Raw genomic sequence first — 17463 nt, forward strand, 5'->3', positions numbered from 1 at the left:
AAGACTGCATATTGCTTTCATACCATCCTAAAGTCAAAAAATCTCAAGTGGGACCATCCTAAGTCAAGGACTGTACCTCATGTCTAAACTTAATTGGCTTTCCAACATTAACTGAAGTTTTATCTCTCAGCGTCTTCCCCTCCTCACAAAGTTTTGGTTTATTTGTTTGTTCGTTCAGTAACAGCCACAGAAACATAAAAGGTATGCCATATGTCTGTTAGCCATTTGTATGTCTTCATTGGAGAAGTGTCTGTTCATGTCTTCTGACCATTTTTTGACATGATTATCTGTTTTTTGTGTGTTAAGTTTGAAGAGTTCTTTATAGATCCTGGATATCATCCCTTTGTCTGTAGTGTCATTTGCGAATATCTTCTCCCATTCAGTGGGTTGTCTTTTTGTTTTGTTTAGCCATCAGGGAGATTCAAAGCAAAACCGCATTGAGATACCACCTTACACCAGTTAGAATGGCCAAAGTTAACAAGACAGTAAACAACATGTGTTGGAGAGGCTGTGGAGAAAGGGGAACCCTCTTACACTGTTGGTGGGAATGCAAGTTGGTGCAGCCACTTTGGAAAACAGTGTGGAGATTCCTTAAGAAATTAAAAATAGAGCTTCCCTATGAACCTGCAATTGCACTACTGGGTATTTACCCCAAAGATACAGTGCTCGCTTCGGCAGCACATATACCCCAAAGATACAGATGTAGTGAAAAGAAGGGCCATCTGTACCTCAATGTTCATAGCAGCAATGGCCACAGCCACCAAACTGTGGAAAGAACCAAGATGCCCTTCAACAGATGAATGGATAAAGAAGTTGTGGTCCATATACACTATGGAGTATTATGCCTCCATCAGAAAGGATGAATACCCAACTTTTGTAGCAACATGGACGGGACTGGAAGAGATGATGTTGAGTGAAATAAGTCAAGCAGAGAGAGTTAATTATCATATGGTTTTGCTTATTTGTGGGGCATAAGGAATAACACGGAGGATACAGGGAGATGGAGAGGAGAAGGGAGTTGGGGGAAATTGGAGGGGGAGACGAACCATGAGAGACTGTGGACTCTGAGGAACTAACTGAGGGTTTTGGAAGGGTGGGAAGTGGAAGGTTGGGTGAGCCTGGTGGTGGGTATTGTAGAGGGCACGTATTGCATGGAGCACTGGGTGTGGTGTCTAAACAATACATTCTGGAACACTGAAAAGAAATTTAAAAAATAAATAAAAATTTTTTTTAAAAAGTGGTATGCCATAGCACCAAGTCAGACAGACCCCATTCAAATCCCATCTCTGACATGGACAAGCTCTCTGACTTTGGGATGCATACGGTGCTTTAATATGCCCATGTAGAAAACCGGTATAATAATGGCCACTTTGTGGGATTACTGTGGGATTAAGTGAAGCTTTGCGTAGGAACTTCTTAGCCCCTTTTCTGGGCCATGAAAGCCTCTCACTGAATGCTGGAGCACATGTCCTTTTTTCCTGGCTCCCTCCTTTCATACCGGAAATTAGGTTCAGAATAAGGAAACCACATCGAGGTGTGGGTGCTGGGCGGTCAACGAGTTTGTGTATTTCCAGCTGGTGTCCTGGCAGATGGCTGTGTCACACTCTCGGTGAGCCTCCCGGGCAGTCACTGTGAAATCGCCAGCCACAAACATGAGGCCACGAATGCCAAGGGTCTTGTGTCTCTGCTTTGCTTAACCAGCATGATCCAGCCAAAGAATCTGAAAGATTAGAAAATATACATTGCAAGTATTAAAGCAGCAGATGGCATTCATGGGTTGGCAGTTCCCTGTGCCATCGAGTGACTCACATGCCCCTAGCCATGGTGGAGGGAAAGGGGAACGCCACATTGCCTTCCTTTCTTGGAACTGCCATGTTTTTCTTGTCTCTGATGCCAGTGTCTTCTCACAGGATTTGCAAGAGAAGAAAAGTCTCAGTGTTCTGGAAATGCTAGAAAACGTTCCCAAACTTTCTTAGCGTCCTCCTAGCAACGGACCCAGTGACTTCCTCCTCATTTCTTCCGGGTGGTACTGCTCTCGTGGTGTTTGTCACCCTTGGCCACCTACTAGCCATGTCACGCTGGGCCATTTGTTCCTTTTCTACGCTTGTCCTAGCTTTTCCCTCCTATGGGATGAGATCATAAAATCACCTACCTCGTAAAGTTGTTATCAACTATATGGATCAGATATATGCCCAAAGCACCCAGTATAGAGTAAGCTTTGTATGTATCTTGTTCTGTACTCGTTCTAGCTGCGTAAACAATGAATGCAGCCATGGGTCGGCGGAAATGACCTAGACTAGGAATCCCAAAGCTCCCTGTTAACTAACTGTAATGAATTACTGGTAATTCACCTAACCCTACTGAAGCTTTGTTTTTATCTGTAAGCTGGCAAGAAAAATACTTGTTTTTCAGTGTCAAGTGAGATGACTTTTGTGAAAAATAAGTCGCAAAATGCCATTCAACACAAGATGGTATTACCGGCCCTCATCTCTGTCTTTGAACAGAAGCTGCCCAGTCTTTGTTGTCCTGGCGTATCTCTCAGGGCAGTACATTGACCCCAATGGATCAAACGGTAGTTTTTGAATGAACGGTGGAAACATTCGACACTGCAGAGAAAAAAGAAGCCAGGCAGGAAGGGCTCCACGTTCAGCGGAGATGGCGGGAAATCTACAAGCACGCTCGAGGGCTGTTTTGTAGGCGGGGCACGATGGGCGGTCCCTCTGAGGATTTCCAGTCTTACTTCACACAAAGTTGGGGGGGGGGCGTAGTGTCCAGTTAGAGCAGGGAGGACAGGTTGTGTCTTTCTGGGCAGGCACACTGAGCACCAGCAGAAAGTGCAGCTTCAGTGGTCTGACAGGGATGGTGCAGACAGAAAAACGGAAAAAGCAGACAGGAGAACTTAAAAAGTTCTTCCGTGTAGGGCTCTTTACTCTAAAGAGTGATCCCGTGAGGCTTACGGTAAGCCAAATTAGACAAAGCAGTTGAGATCTTTGGGGAACAATTTCACTTTGGCATGGGCAAACCAGATGACCTAAAATGACAGATTCTGCTAATTTCCATGATTGCCTCCGGGAAGGATGGAGCTGACTTGGCTCAGTTTTTGCAATATGTTTCTCAAACATAACTCCTTGCTCTGCTGCACAGGTAATTATTCTAATGAAAAAGTTCATGTTGCCAATTATCTCAACTATGACCTAATTTTCTCTAATGATGCTAGAATCTAATTCTTCTGGGTTTTGCCGTTTCTACTGAGTTAAATGTTAAAACCTTTATTCAGCAGATGAATTGCTTGGTCAAGTCGGTTTATGTAGCTATTTATAGTTTCAGGATGATTTGCAGTCAGTTTGGAGAATTGGTAATTATTAATTTTAGGTAATGACATTGAGACTAAAAATACATTCATTTTTATTTATTAATAGTTTGGATTTTGCTATTTTTAATAACACTCTTTGTGACATAGTGCCTTATTTAGCATTTTTTGTCATGACATGAACGTCATTGTCTAATTTGTCGATGGCACAAAGGTGAAAGGCAAAATGACTATTCTGGAAAGGCAGCATGAAGAGGCTGGGAATTTTGGGGCAAGTTGGAGTAATGAACTCCATTTTAAAAAGGTGAAATATTAATGGGGTAAAATAAAGCATTTATTTGGTTCTGACAACAATACCTTCAGAAAGATAAGGGAGCTCTTCGTAATCCACCTGACTCACAGCTGTAAGAACAGCCAGTTAATGAGGTTCCACCATTTTAGTCTGTATGTATGGCGTGTTTGGAAGGGTAGAGAACAGAGAGACTCAGGGCCCCCTGAGGAGCTGGGACTTCCCAGTCTGGGTCTGGAAAGTCGGGCATTATCAGGATCAGACAACCTCAGGGATGCCCTCTCTCTCTCATGATCCCTCTTTTGGCCTTTCTGCTTCCCTCGGCGTATTCCAGAAGTTCTCCTCTGACACGTGACATCGTCTCTAAATCCCAGAGAAAGCAGGTTTGATTGATGTGGCTGCTTATCATCTCACTTCTGGCGCAGGACCCTTGCACAGAGCTACCTCATGGATCATCCACCAGCCTCTGTGGGACATCCCTGCAGCAGATGCCTACTGCGGTCTAGTCAGTGGCCACCTCTGCTCAAACCACAGCTCACCCCTGCTTTTTGGAGCAGCGGGCTGTGGTTGGGAAGCTTACATTAGAATGGGAATCTGGATATGTCTCCAAAGGCCAGAACTGGGACCAATGAGTGAAAGCTGCAGGAAGTGAGGTTCAACCTCATACAGAGTCCCTTGAAATGGGAAAGGCCATAAGCAGATAGGTGGTTGGATACAGTGACCTTCTAGGCCCCCTCCAATTTGTGAAGGCATGTGTTTTTTATCTTTATTGCCACTCTTTTATTTCTTCCCAGATGGTTCTAATGAAAACCATCTTTTTGCATTATTACTAAAATGAGCCATGAAGAAAATCCTGCCACCATATAGTTAGGATAGGCCTAAGGTGTCAGAAATAATAGTGTTTTTGCCTTAGCCTCTTAAATAAAATATATTTCATATGTGGAATATTTGTAAATTGGATTTTATTATAGTCAGTAACAATGCCATTTAAAGAAAGGGGATAATTTACATAATGTAAATGTCATGGGGCAGCAAACTACAGCAGGGATACTACTACTGCAAGACGGTTGAAGGAAAGTGTGAGGATGTTGGATCATTTTTTTCCAAATGAATTGTAAACGATGTTCCAGATACTTCAGTTAGGCTTTTAAATTCAGATTCATGGTAACCTGAGTCAGTTAGGGCAGATATGGTTGGCAAATCTTCAGATACTTGCCCAAGCAACTGAAGTCTCTAAAGTAGTGTAAGGAAATTTCAGTGTTCAAACTATTAATTTGGAAGTGTGTGTGTGTGCACATGTGTGACATGGTGAGTGTGTGTGTGTGTATGTGGTGTATGTGTGTGTGGTGTGCGTGTGGTATTGTGTTTGTATGTGGTGTGTGTGGCGTGTGTGTGGTGTGTATATGGTATATGTGTGGCATACATGTGGTGTGTTTGATGTATGTGTGTGGTGTGTGGTATGGTAGTATGTATGGTGTGGTAGGTGTGTTTGTGTGTGTGTGTGTGTGTGTGTGTGTTGTGTGTGTGTTGTGAAGGGAGAATAAAAATCATCCCATAAAATGTTAATCCTGTCACAAACAAGAGAAATGAGCATTTAATCTAAGAAAATCTGAAATCACCAGGAAGACTGCAGGATGCCTCTATTCCCACTTGCCAGCGTGAGAATGCACCGTGACCAAGAAAGACAGAAGCCGACACCGAAGCCGACACCGAATGGAGTAGCCTTACTTCCAACTTTCTGTTAACTGTATTCCTCCCAGGAAATACATGGTTAGGAGAGAGACTAGCTTTGTTAAAATTCTAGTTCCCCCTTTCTGGAGACAAGACTAAGCTCACTTGGCTTCAATTTCCTCATCTGTAAATTATAAATAAACTATTATAATATTAGTTGGGTCTAAGAATTTTGTGAGGATTGAAGCACTTCTTAGCAGGGTCCAGCTCATATGAAGTGCTGTCGTTTAGCTAGTAGGATTCTTTCTTACCTTTATTATTCTGTAAGGGGTGGGAGCCCAGAGAGCCTAGTGCTGGTGTGGCTCCTTGTCTTCTGGTCTTACCGGCCTAGCCGGAGAGAATCTTGTGTCCAGTTGACATACCTCCCCCAGAAGACTTGATTCTGTCCTAGTGATATTCTTTTGCTTGAACCTTGCCTATGTCACTGTACTTCTCAGAGCCTCAGTCTTTTATTCTCGAAAATTGGGGCACGGTTTAAGTTTATAGGGTTTTAAACTTTGGATAATAATAATTTAAATCACATTTGTTTTATTTTTTTTAAAGATTTTATTTATCTGTTTGACAGAGATCACAAATAGGCAGAGAGGCAGGCAGAGAAAGAGGGGGAAGCAGGCTCTCTGCCGAGCAGAGAGCCTGATGCGGGGCCTGATCCCAGGACCCCTGGATCATGACCCGAGCCGAAGGCAGAGGCCCCAACCCACTCAGCCACCCAGGTGCCCCTAAATCACATTTGTTTTAAAACAAACAAGTTATCAAAGCTGCAAACCGTTAGGGAGACGCCGAATGTTAAGGAGAGGCCGAATATTTGAGCTAGATGAGCCATCAGGAAACATCTTCTCTGACTTTGTGTCTTTGGAAGAAATGCTGATTTCATGTCAGGGATGTATCTGGCCTGGATGGAGCCAAGCCAGCGATACTTTCTACAAGCTCCCCTGGTGCCCACAAGGTTGGGAAGCACTTAGCAAGCCCAAGGTCAGACCCTTCGCGCTGGGAGCAGGTCTAACCCTCCCACCTCCTGCTCTTCTCGCTGCACACTGACCCCAAGTTTTGGGTTCAAAGAGGCTTTCTGAATACTCTTTTCTGTGACTTTTTCCATTTCTCTTGAAAGTGAGGTATTAAGCAAACACAATATTCAGCGCTTCTGTAAGGTGGTTTCCATTTAATGAAGGCTTCATTCCACGTCTTTCTACCTTAACCTTGTGCTTGTTTTCTTACGGTGATGTGTTTAGCAACCCCTTTTATTCCCACACACTCTTTTCTCACCGCCTTCAAAGCCACCTCTAAAATGTAATTGCATTGCTGAGTTCCTCCCTGACATCGTCAACCTTGATCAAATACTTGGCTCGTCACTGTTTGTTCTTTTCGGTCGGTATTAGATTCTTCCCAGCCGCAGCCTGTGTGCTGATGTGATTGTAAGGGAACTGGTATTCCCATGAAGTATTAGAGCAGAATAAGATCAAGTGCCTTTTTTTTCCCTCTTTAATTTGTGTGCACAGTTGTTTCCTGCTGTTCAGGGGTCATTCAGACTCCTATCCTATACTAAAATGTAACTGGAATTATGTTACCTGTTTTCATTACCTGTGGCCAATAAATAGATGAAAGTCTTAAGACATTGATGTTCTTAACTGCAGAAATTAATCATGGAATTTAATATGTATTAAGTTCCCCTTGTCGAATTTAGTAGGATGGTAGAATGAAATATCAGCTTAATAGAATTAACTAACCCAAAACTATTTACACTCTTCTGTGTTTTGTTTTGTTTTGTTTTCCTATTCAGGAATCCTTGTGATAATCTTCCTCAGCACAGCACCCACTGCCCTGTTTGCTGAAGACTTTGGCCAAAGCTACTCTGAGCTGTTGACATCATTCTGAGAAAAGGACAGCTTTCAAGCATCAGGGAAAGGTTCAGGAGGCTTTGGGCCCCAGTGGATCTTCTGAAGGTGAGAGCGAATCAGTTTTCTCTTTGTCTGTAGAAATCTAAATGAGCTGTTTTGTATTCTAAAATCCACTTCTTGGAAAAGAGTGTATAAGGAAATAGATTATTGAAAATTCTCTACAAAGAATTGGGAGCTTTTCTTTTTCAGGAGAATTTTTTAGTAGCTATAAAGGAAATAAAGTGACTATTTTGATGCAACAGGAATTTATTTGAAGTTGTAGCTCTGATCTAAGAAGACTTATTTGAACACACATGCACACGCGCGCACCTTGAAAAATCAATAACATTTCTCTTTTAGAGGAGTTTCTTATGTATTTGGGGCTTCTGAGAGCCTTCATATCTGCCTTGCCCTGCCTTTTAGAATTTTTTTAAGGATAAAACAAAATAATATATATGAAAGCACTTTGTAAACCATGAAGTATTATTTGCATAAGTAAGAAAAACAATTACTATTTCCAAATATTTGAAATCCTCTAAAATACTCTTATGCCCTCCAATCTATTTTTATTTATATTTTGATTCATTTTTATTTTGATTTTTGTAAATTTCGCAAGGATCTCAAGAAGCAAAAGTAGTAAGTCTTCATCTTCAAGGAATATCTGTCGAATGCAAGAGACAGACACGATGAAAGTGTATTGAGAGTGCATCAAGGAAGGAAAAAGACATTGAATGCAGCCTGTGGCCAGAAATTCTGTGTGTAAAATTAGGCTTCTTGGAGGAGGTGACCCCTGAAAGGGCCCTTGAAAGATGAGTAGGAGTTGGCCTGGTGGAGAGTGGAGGAGGGTATTGCCGGCAGGAGCAGTGGGAGAGGTGTGAAGCCTGCATGCAGAAGTAGTAAATTGTTCAGGGTTGTTGAACCACAGGTATGAAGAGTGTGTGTGTGTGTGTGTGTGTGTGTGTGTGTGTAAGCACTGAGGGGTTTAAGATGGCGGCCATTGGTATTTTAGTTATGTTACTTCAGAGAGACTGTAGAGAAGCACCTGGAGGTGAGCAAGACTGAAGGAAGACTTCTTTTGGGCGGGTCTGGTGAAGAGATGAGAGGATGAAATTAGAGAGGAAGCAGTGAGGAACAGAGGAAGAGAGCTTTCACAGAGTTGACTGTGCTGGATGTGGTGATGGTTTGGGCATTGGAAGTGAGAAAATGTTAGGACCTGCGATTCTCAGGTTTCTGCCTCCCATGACATAAAGGGAGTTTAGGGGGTAAGCAGACCCTGTCTTGAGGAGGAGAGGACTTTGAGGTATACACGAGACGTGTAGGGGGTAATGTGCACTGGGCAGCTGGAAGTGTAGGCACGGAGGTTAGGGGAGGGTTCCAGGCCAGAAACATTGACTTGGGAGTTACAGGCAATAGTTAAAAATCTTTTTTGAAATGTAACTTTGATTTTGTACTTAAGCTTTCAAAATAATCAGACAGAAAAAGATGAAAATCATGGTTTCACTTATATATGGAATTTAAAACCCAAAACAAATGAACACACACACACACACACACACACACACACACATATACACCCCAAAAAGAGACTCTACATACGTAGAGAACAAATTGGTGCTTGTCAGATGGGGGGATGTGGGGAGATGGGTGCAGTAGGGGAAGGCAATTAAAAGGTATAAACTTGGGGCACCTGGGTGGCTCAGTGGGTTGAGCCGCTGCCTTCGGCTCGGGTCATGATCTCGGGGTCCTGGGATCGAGTCCCGCATCAGGCTCTCTGCTCAGCAGGGAGCCTGCTTCCTCCTCTCTCTCTCTCTGCCTGCCTCTCTGCCTGCTTGTGATCTCTCTCTGTCAAATAAATAAATAAATAAATCTTAAAAAAAAAAAAAAAAGGTATAAACTTCCAGTTACGAAATAAATAGGAGCACCTGGGTGGCTCAGTTGTTTGAGCGTCTGACTCTTGGTTTCAGCTCAGGTCATGATCTCAGGGTTGTGGAATCGAGCCCTGCGTTGGGCTTCACACGCACCAGGGAGTCTGCTTGAGGTTCTCTCTCTCCCACTCTCCCGCTTTGTCTCCCAGACCATGCTCATGCACCATGAGCACACGTGTGCTCTCTCAACAAATAATTAAATAAGGGTCTTTTCCTAGGGACAAATGTGGAGACTTTATTAGTTTGGTGAAAGGAAATTTAAGCCAGTATTTATTTATTTTATTTTTTATTAACATCTAATGTATAATTTGCTTCAGGGGTACAGGTCTGTGATTCATCAGTCTTACACAGTTCATAGTGCTCACCGTAGCACAAACGCTCCCCACTGTCCATCGCCCAGCCACCCAGTCCCTCCCCCCCGCCTCCACTCCAGCAACCCTCAGTTTGTTTCCTGAGACCAAGAGTTCCTTAAGGTTTGTCTTCCTCTCTGGCTTCATCTTGTTTCATTTTCCCCTCGCTTCCCCTGTGATCCTTTGTCTTGTTTCTCAAATTCCTCAAATCAGTGAGATCATATAATTGTCCCTCTCTGATTGACTTATTTCCCTTAGTTCCATCTACATCTGGTTCCATCCATATTGTTGCAAATGACAAGATTTTAGGGGTTTTGATGGCTGCATAGTATTCCATTGTATATATACACCACTTCTTTATTCATTCATCTGTTGATGGACGCCTAGGATCTTTCCATAGTTTGGCTATTGTGGACATTGCTTCAAGCCAGTATTTTAAAAAATGAATAAATAAATAAACAAACAATGAAAACCCTAAGATTTCGGAGTTGTAAGCCAGTGCCATTCTTCATTTGAATGCATAGTATTTACAGAAATCAGGTAAGGAACATGCTTTGTTTTTCAAAGGGTAATTCTTTTTCTGTTTCTCTCCTGGTTTCTTATCTAGTCATCACCTTCAGTGCTCTGCCCAGGATTCGAGCAGTATCCTCGGGAGACGGAGCAGGATCTTTCCTGCCTTCTTCAGGGTGCGTCAGGGTCTCTCCTTCGGGTTTTCCCAGCATCACGCAGCACGTCATGAAGGGAGGCTATTATAACAGAGGCTGCACTGTTCCCGAGCAGTCTACCCCACTTAGACATTACTCAGAGCCTTCTTTGAGGGAATGTCGTGGGTAAAAATTTTAAATTCAAATAATACAGACAATCATACTATTTTGAGTGAATTTTATTTGATTACTATGGCTTTAATTAGCTTACTGACTTTTTCCCTTAAGACCTGTTAGAAAATCACAAAATGCCTCCTTTTTACTCTTTCTAGTCCGTTTCTTTACTATCTTTCCAGAAACTTCCCAGATCCGCTAATCTATCACTTTCACTTTTACACAAAAGGAAATTAATTTGAAGCATAATTAAGTAAATGACCTAATGCTAACAGCTGGAGTCAGAGCCCTGGTCTGTTGAAACTCAGGCTTCCCCTTCCACCTACTTACTTTCTTTTGTTCCACGTCTTTAGTGCCCTGTGAGATTACCTAGACATCTTAAAGTAATAAGAAATTGACTGAAGTCAGTCCGTTCACACCGACAGCATTTGCCTTGGCCAGTTGCTCTCCTCTCAATAAACAGATTTCGCTTTATTATTTTAGGCCTCGATGACCGCATTTGATTTTGTTAATTTAAAAAGTTTTTTCTTGGGACGCCTGGGTGGCTCAGTTGGTTAAGCAGCTGCCTTCGGCTCAGGTCATGATCCCAGCGTCCTGGGATCGAGTCCCACATCGGGCTCCTTGCTCCGCAGGGAGCCTGCTTCTCCCTCTAACTTTGCCTTCCACTCTGTCTGCCTGTGCTCGCTCTCACTCGCTCTCTCTCTGACAAATAAATAAAATCTTTAAAAAAAAAATTTAAAAAAATAAAATAAAAAGTTTTTTCTTGTAATATTTAATTTATTTATTTAACAGAGAGATTGAGAGTCAGAGAAGGAACACAGCGCAGTGGGGGGTGGGAGAGGGAGAAGCAGGCCTCCCACTGAGCAGGGAGCAGGGCTCCATCCCAGGATCCTGGGGTCATGACCTGAGCTGAAGACAGATGCTTAATGACTAAGCCACTCAGGCGCCCCAGTTTTAAACTTTTTAAACATGGCTTTTTGTTTGTTTGTTTGTTTGTTTGTTTAAGCTGTTTCCACTACTGAAATGTAGGATCAGTGGACAATCAAAACCACCCATGTTTCAGTTCTAGTTTAAGAAAAAGATAATCATCTCAATATTTGTCATCCAGCCAATTTTTCCATAGTATGTAGTTTCTTTTTTTTTTTTTAAGATTTTATTTATTTATTTGACAGAGAGAGAGAGAGAGAGCAAGAGCATGCAAGAACAAGGAAGAAGGAGAAGCAGACTTCCCCCCGAGCAGGGACCTGGGATCATGACCTGAGCTGAAGGCAGACACCTAACCCACTGAGCCACCCAGGTGTCACCCCCCAATGGGTACTTTCAGTCACAACAGTTTTGTTAGCCACATTTTCACACAATTCAAGTACTGGCTGTGCAACCCAGCTTCCAGTTTTATTTGCCCTTTTAAAAAAAATTATTTATTTATCTCTCTCTCACAGAGAGATCACAATTAGGCAGAGAGGCAGGCAGAGAGAGAGGGGGAAGCAGGCTCCCTGCTGAGCAGAGAGCCCGATATGTGGCTCCATCCCAGAACCCTGGGATCATGACCTGAGTCAAAGGCAGAGGCTTAAACCACTGAGCCACTTATTTGCCCTTTTTATTTTATTTTATTTTATTTATTTGACAGAGGGAGAGAGAGAGATAGCACAAGTAAGCTGAGCACCAGGCACAGGGGGAGAGAGAGAGAGAAGCAGACCCTCCACTGACCAGGAAGCCAGATGTAGGGCTCGATCCCAGGACCCCGGAATCATAACCTGAGTGGAAGGCAGCTGCTTAACCAACTGAGCCACCCAGGCACTCCTTATTTGCCCTTTTTATTATTTTTTAATATATTTTAAAAATTTATTTGACAGAGGTCACAAGCAGGCAGAGAGGCAGGCAGGGGAGCAGAGAGCACAACTCGAGGCTCAATCCCAGGACCCTGCGTCATGACCTGAGCCGAAGCCAGAGGCTTTAACCCACTGAGCCACCCAAGCACCCCATTATTTGCCCTTTTTAAATAAAATACAACTTTCGTACATTAAAAAAAGGGGGGCATTCATTAATTATTTTAAAACCAACTCTCTTAAGGCCAAGGTATTTCTGATTTGGTCAAATACATTGCAGTACCCGATGGATTTTGTGTCTAGAAAATGAATTTATGGAAAAGCTGAGTTGGTGTAGCTTAGACGGATGGCACGTGCTTGCGAGTTGTAGGTGGTCTCAAGGACAATGGACTGTTCTCTGAAGTTCACAGAGTGGCCAGTCATTGCTGTGAGAGCAGTGGGCCATGAGTCGTCAGAGTGCGTGTATAGAGCCTGATTCACTCATCCCGAAAGCCACTGTAACAAAAGGAGCTTACACTCGTGTGTGTGCAGGGCCCAAGAAATAGGTCTTCCTGTTTTGGTCTCTCCCTTTTTTCAGTCTGTGCCTCTCTCTGCATCTCTTTTTCTGTCTCACTCATGCCCTGTGTGCAAAAGACACAAATGAACATGATGTCTCCAAAACGTGCAACCCGTGACACTTTGTGTGTATGGAACTGGTGTGGAAATGGTCTATCGTGGGTATGGGGAACAGGTGAACCTCCCTTCGTCTGGTAAGGGGGCTGGTTTAGGGAGATGTGGATGCTTTCGCTCTCTGCATAGCTTGGCTCTGTGGGCAGAAAAACAGCATGAACAAGGATGGACAGATATGGGAGCCACTGAAGACAGCCCAAGATGGGAGGGTGGCTGGGAAAGGGCGCGCCAGCCTTTCTCCACTGTAGTTTGGCTTAGCCATAGGGTCTTCTCCTGAGCTCTCTTGCTGTGGGCAGGGCAGAGAACGCAACAGCACTGGCCAGCTGCGTTCTGCTCCCCTGCCAGAGTGGATATTGCAAGCGCTATCTTGCAGACAGCACAGTGGATAGAGTTTATGGAAGCTGTGGCGTCACCACTTACAAGTATTTCGATCCTGGGGTGAACATCCACCTGGGTGGTTCAGTCGACTAAGCACCCAACTCTTGATTTCAGCTCAGTTCGTCGTGACTATGAGATTGGATCTCAGGGTCATGAGATCAAGCCCGGCATGGAGATCCATGCTAGGTCTGGAGCCTGCTTAAGATTCTCTTTCTCCAGCATCTGGGTGGCTCAGTGGCTTAAGCCTCTGCCTTCAGCTCAGTCATGATCTCAGGGTCCTGGGATCGAGTCCCGCATCGGGCTCTCTGCTCAGTGGGCAGCCTGGTTCCCTCTATCTCTGCCTCTCTGCCTGCTTGTGATCTCTCTGCCAAATAGATAAATAAAATCTTAAAAAAGAAAGAAAGAAAGAAAAGAAAAGAAAAAATTCTCTTTTTCCCTCTTCCTCTGATCTCACCCTCCCCACCCACACTCTCACTCACTCACTCATAAATAAATAAATAAATAAATGATTAAATAAAAATAGATAAAGTATTTAGAATTTGAAATAGTTTCCAAGTATTGAAGCCCTCCTTCCACCCAGTGGTTAGAGCATAGAGTCCTGCTGGACGAGGGTTGTTGGGAACCACTCCTGTCAGACAGGAGAAGCCACAGGTGAGTTGCCAGGGTGAGACTTTGAACGGGCAGTCTGCCAACAGGCTCAAATCGTATTTAACAGTAAAATGTGTTCCCCTCTGCCCTTCCGTGGTGTGGGATTTTAAAAAGAAAGGGGAGAGGAAATGCTGAGCCGCCAACTTTTGATACAAATTCAATCCCACTATAGAGGTCACAGACTACATCAGCAATTTGGGGGCCATTTTGGTGGAGGACAATGATGACGAATTTCTAATCAGATAATGTTGCTGCCTTTGAATTTTCACTCTTCACTGCCTTTCATTGTTTGCGTACTTTGGAAATTATTCTTGATTCAGGTTTATTATTAACTTTTTGAACTCCAGATTCTGTCCTGATATCTTGCTGCTCACGTTACAATGAGCACGGTGACTGGAGAATTTATTTTTGCAGTCATTAATAGAATAGCGAGGCAGCATAATATGAACTAATGACTCCTCACATTTTCCCATCATATAAGCTGGATTCCATATCCCCCGGGATCTACTTCAGACCCATGCCCTGATAAACGATTCTTGCTCATTGTTGGCTTTCTAGCTTTTTAAAAGCTTCTGCAGAATGGATACATAGCTAACAATAAAAGATAAACACGTTTGATTTTAAACTTGAAAACTGTTTCTGATCTCATTTGTAAAGTGGACAATGAAACAGAACTTTCACTTCATGATCGATAGCCAAAGTATTTGGGCTGTTTTTTTGTTTTTTTAAGCAAATTGTCCTAAGACAATTATGTCTTTTTAATACTGTTTAGAAAATAAAATCTGTGAGAAGAGATAGAGGATTAAAAAAAATTATTGAGGGTGCAGCACTACGAACAGGCTTTTTCATCCCTTGTATCATCTTTCATTTGGAGGACGCATATATTTTAATCAACCAGGACCATTCAAACATGCGACATCCACTTGGATAATAATTATTCTCTGTCCTTCCTGTTACCTTTCTTTGCTATCAAAGCTTTCATGTTTTGTTCAGATTCACCATTGTAGTGTGTGCATATCCCATGGAGAAAGTGTCCTAGCAAAAGGACAGAGTCACAGAAATAGAGATAGGTTCCTCATTCACTGCACAGGAGCTAAAGCAGTGTTTGTGGTCCTTTATCCCTGCTCAATCTTACTTATTTCTTTGGCATTAAAGCTATGCAACTTGTTTTACTTACAAACCTGTAAATAGGTACGCAGACCCGTATCTGAAGTTGGGGATCAGAAAACACTCACGGGGGATGCCTGGGTGGCTCAGTTGGTTGGACGACTGCCTTCGGCTCAGGTCATGATCCCAGAGTCCTGGGATCGAGTCCTGCATCGGGCTCCCAGCTCCATGGGGAGTCTGCTTCTCCCTCTGACCTTCTCCTCGCTCATGCTCTCTCTCACTGTCTCTCTCTCAAATAAATAAATAAAATCTTAAAAAAAAGAAAAAAGAAAAAAGAAAACACTCACGGTAGTTGAGCTATCATGTGCCACCCAGGTGCCCTGCCCACCCCTGAGGGGGACCGAGGCACTCAGTGAGGAGGGAGCACTCAGGGAGGACAGAGACACTCTGTCCCCACTTTCTGGGGGTATGTCCAGCTGTGAGCTCAAGGCTGGGTCCCTCCTTGCTGGCCATCCTCAGGCTTTGGCTACAGAGAGTTGCCTCCTTAAAGGTTAGACCAGGGGCACCTGGGTGGCTTGGTGGGTTAAGCCTCTGACTTCGGCTCAGGTCATGATCCCGGGGTCCTGGGATCGAGCCCCGCATCGGGCTCTTTGCTCAGTGGGGAGCCTGCTTCCCCCCTTCTCTCTCTGCCTGCCTCTCTGCCTACTTGTGATCTATCAAATAAATAAATAAAATCTTAAAAAAAAAAAAAAAGGTTAGACCACCCGACCTGGGGCAGCAGTATACATTCAATGACTGGTCAGTTTGGGGACACAAAGACCCTTGCCCCAATTCAAAACAACTCTGTAGGATCTGTAGGGTCAGCCGGGGCTTTTGTTGTGGCTGTCCCACAGCCCAGCTTCTCCCTCTGCCTTGTCCGCTTCAGGCCCCTCCCCCATACAATCCCTACAGGGCAATCCCCATCTCAGAGTCTAACTCAAGGGAAACCTGACCTACAGCAGCCATCCAGGGTCCATGTCACGCCTGCGTTTGCGTGAATCTGTGATTGTGTATCTCTAGAGCACTGCGAGAAGGTCATAGCTCTGGGAATCAGAATCAAGGTCTCTGACAGTCTGTCTGGCCCAGGCCTTTCCTGTGAAAAATGGAGATGACAACACCTACCTCTTAGAGTCATTGTCAGAATTTGGCAGTGTCCGGTGCCTGGACACTGGAAATGTTCATTAAATTTTACCTTCATTGTAATTACCAGCAATTTCTGACCAATTGGTTATGATACAGAATGTATTTTTAATGTCATTTTTATGACAGCATTTGCTTTGGTAGAGAGAAGAAGCTTAATAAAAGATGGATCACCTGCAAATTGAAATCATTCTTCCACATGGTTAGCCCCCTTTCATAAAGTGTGTGGAGAAGTTCCAAAGGGAACCTAAAGTCATTGAAGAGATGGGAAGAAAAGTCTATGAGTAAAAGTGAAAGATCTGGAATTGTTTAAGGTTGGGGGATTCAGGTGTACATAATTCCCTTCTATCCTCAAGTAAATGGAAAGATTTTAAAGGGAGATACTCGACCTATTTTATCCATGTTCACAGAGGACAGAACAAGAAAAAATGGACATAAATTAAAGGAGGAAGATATTTGGGTTTGTATCAAGGGAATTCTTCTGCTCTTAAACAGTAAGGCACGGAAAGGAGCTTACAGAATATACAAAGAAAGGAAAAAAATCTTCAAAGAAAGGAAAAACAGCATTCAGCCTTGAATTGCTGAGATGCTCCCCAGAGCATTTATGGAGAACTCTGAACTCTGTGGTTCTGTGACTTCAGACTTCAGAAATGATGCTTTCCAGAAACTCAAACACATGTGCTCTGTTTTGCAAATGGAAGATCACAACTATTTATCTACATTTATTTTCTTTATAACTAAAATCTCTTACAGTATCTTTGAAAATGTCCATATAGGTCTCGTACGTGGCCTTGTGATCATAAACCTTTTTCATTGGATAAGTGTCTTCCTGTAAATTTTAAAATCTTACAGATATCTCATAATTTTCGATCTTACTGTATGTCCTCTCTTTATATTCAATAAAATTAAGTCAAAATCTACTATCCTGAGTCGTTTATTTGTACCCAGTATTAAGTTCTTTTGAGACTCAGATCTTGGGAGGACATTGTTAAAATATTTCCCTGAATGTAACATCATTAGGAAGGGCTTTCAAACAACAGCAGGAAGTCTGGAGCTTTAGAGAACAACTTTTTCAATCAATTAATTGCTCAGAGATAAGATTAGAGAGTGGATATGGGACTAGGGTTTTTAAACTAAATGCTCTTTGAAGACCTCAGTGTCAGAAGATAAGGGGAAGGCACTAAGAAGTTTCTAAATGATTCCTAACTATATTGGATTTTACATTTTCTCCTTGGTGTGTCTTGTCAATACGAAGGGTCCGAGACAAGATAATGGAGATGAAAGAGCACTTTTAGGCAGCCAGGACGTCTGGCTCTGGTTCCGCCTCAGCCACCAGAAGAGCTGTTCTCTCATGAACTA

At 43.1% G+C, this 17463-nt stretch overlaps 1 protein-coding gene across 20 annotated transcripts in view; it reads left to right on the forward strand.

Moving 5' to 3' along the window:
- NRCAM (neuronal cell adhesion molecule) overlaps positions 1 to 17463 on the forward strand; it is a 267419-nt gene that overhangs the window by 50096 nt on the left and 199860 nt on the right. For all 20 annotated transcript variants that reach the window (XM_059170771.1, XM_059170769.1, XM_059170785.1 and 17 more), the window contains exon 2: positions 7108 to 7270. The gene's annotated coding sequence lies outside the window, so the exon portion shown is untranslated. The remainder of the gene's footprint in view (positions 1 to 7107; positions 7271 to 17463) is intronic.

The sequence above is a fragment of the Mustela lutreola genome, chromosome 4 (genome assembly GCF_030435805.1).
Source record: "Mustela lutreola isolate mMusLut2 chromosome 4, mMusLut2.pri, whole genome shotgun sequence".
Lineage (NCBI taxonomy): Eukaryota > Metazoa > Chordata > Mammalia > Carnivora > Mustelidae > Mustela > Mustela lutreola.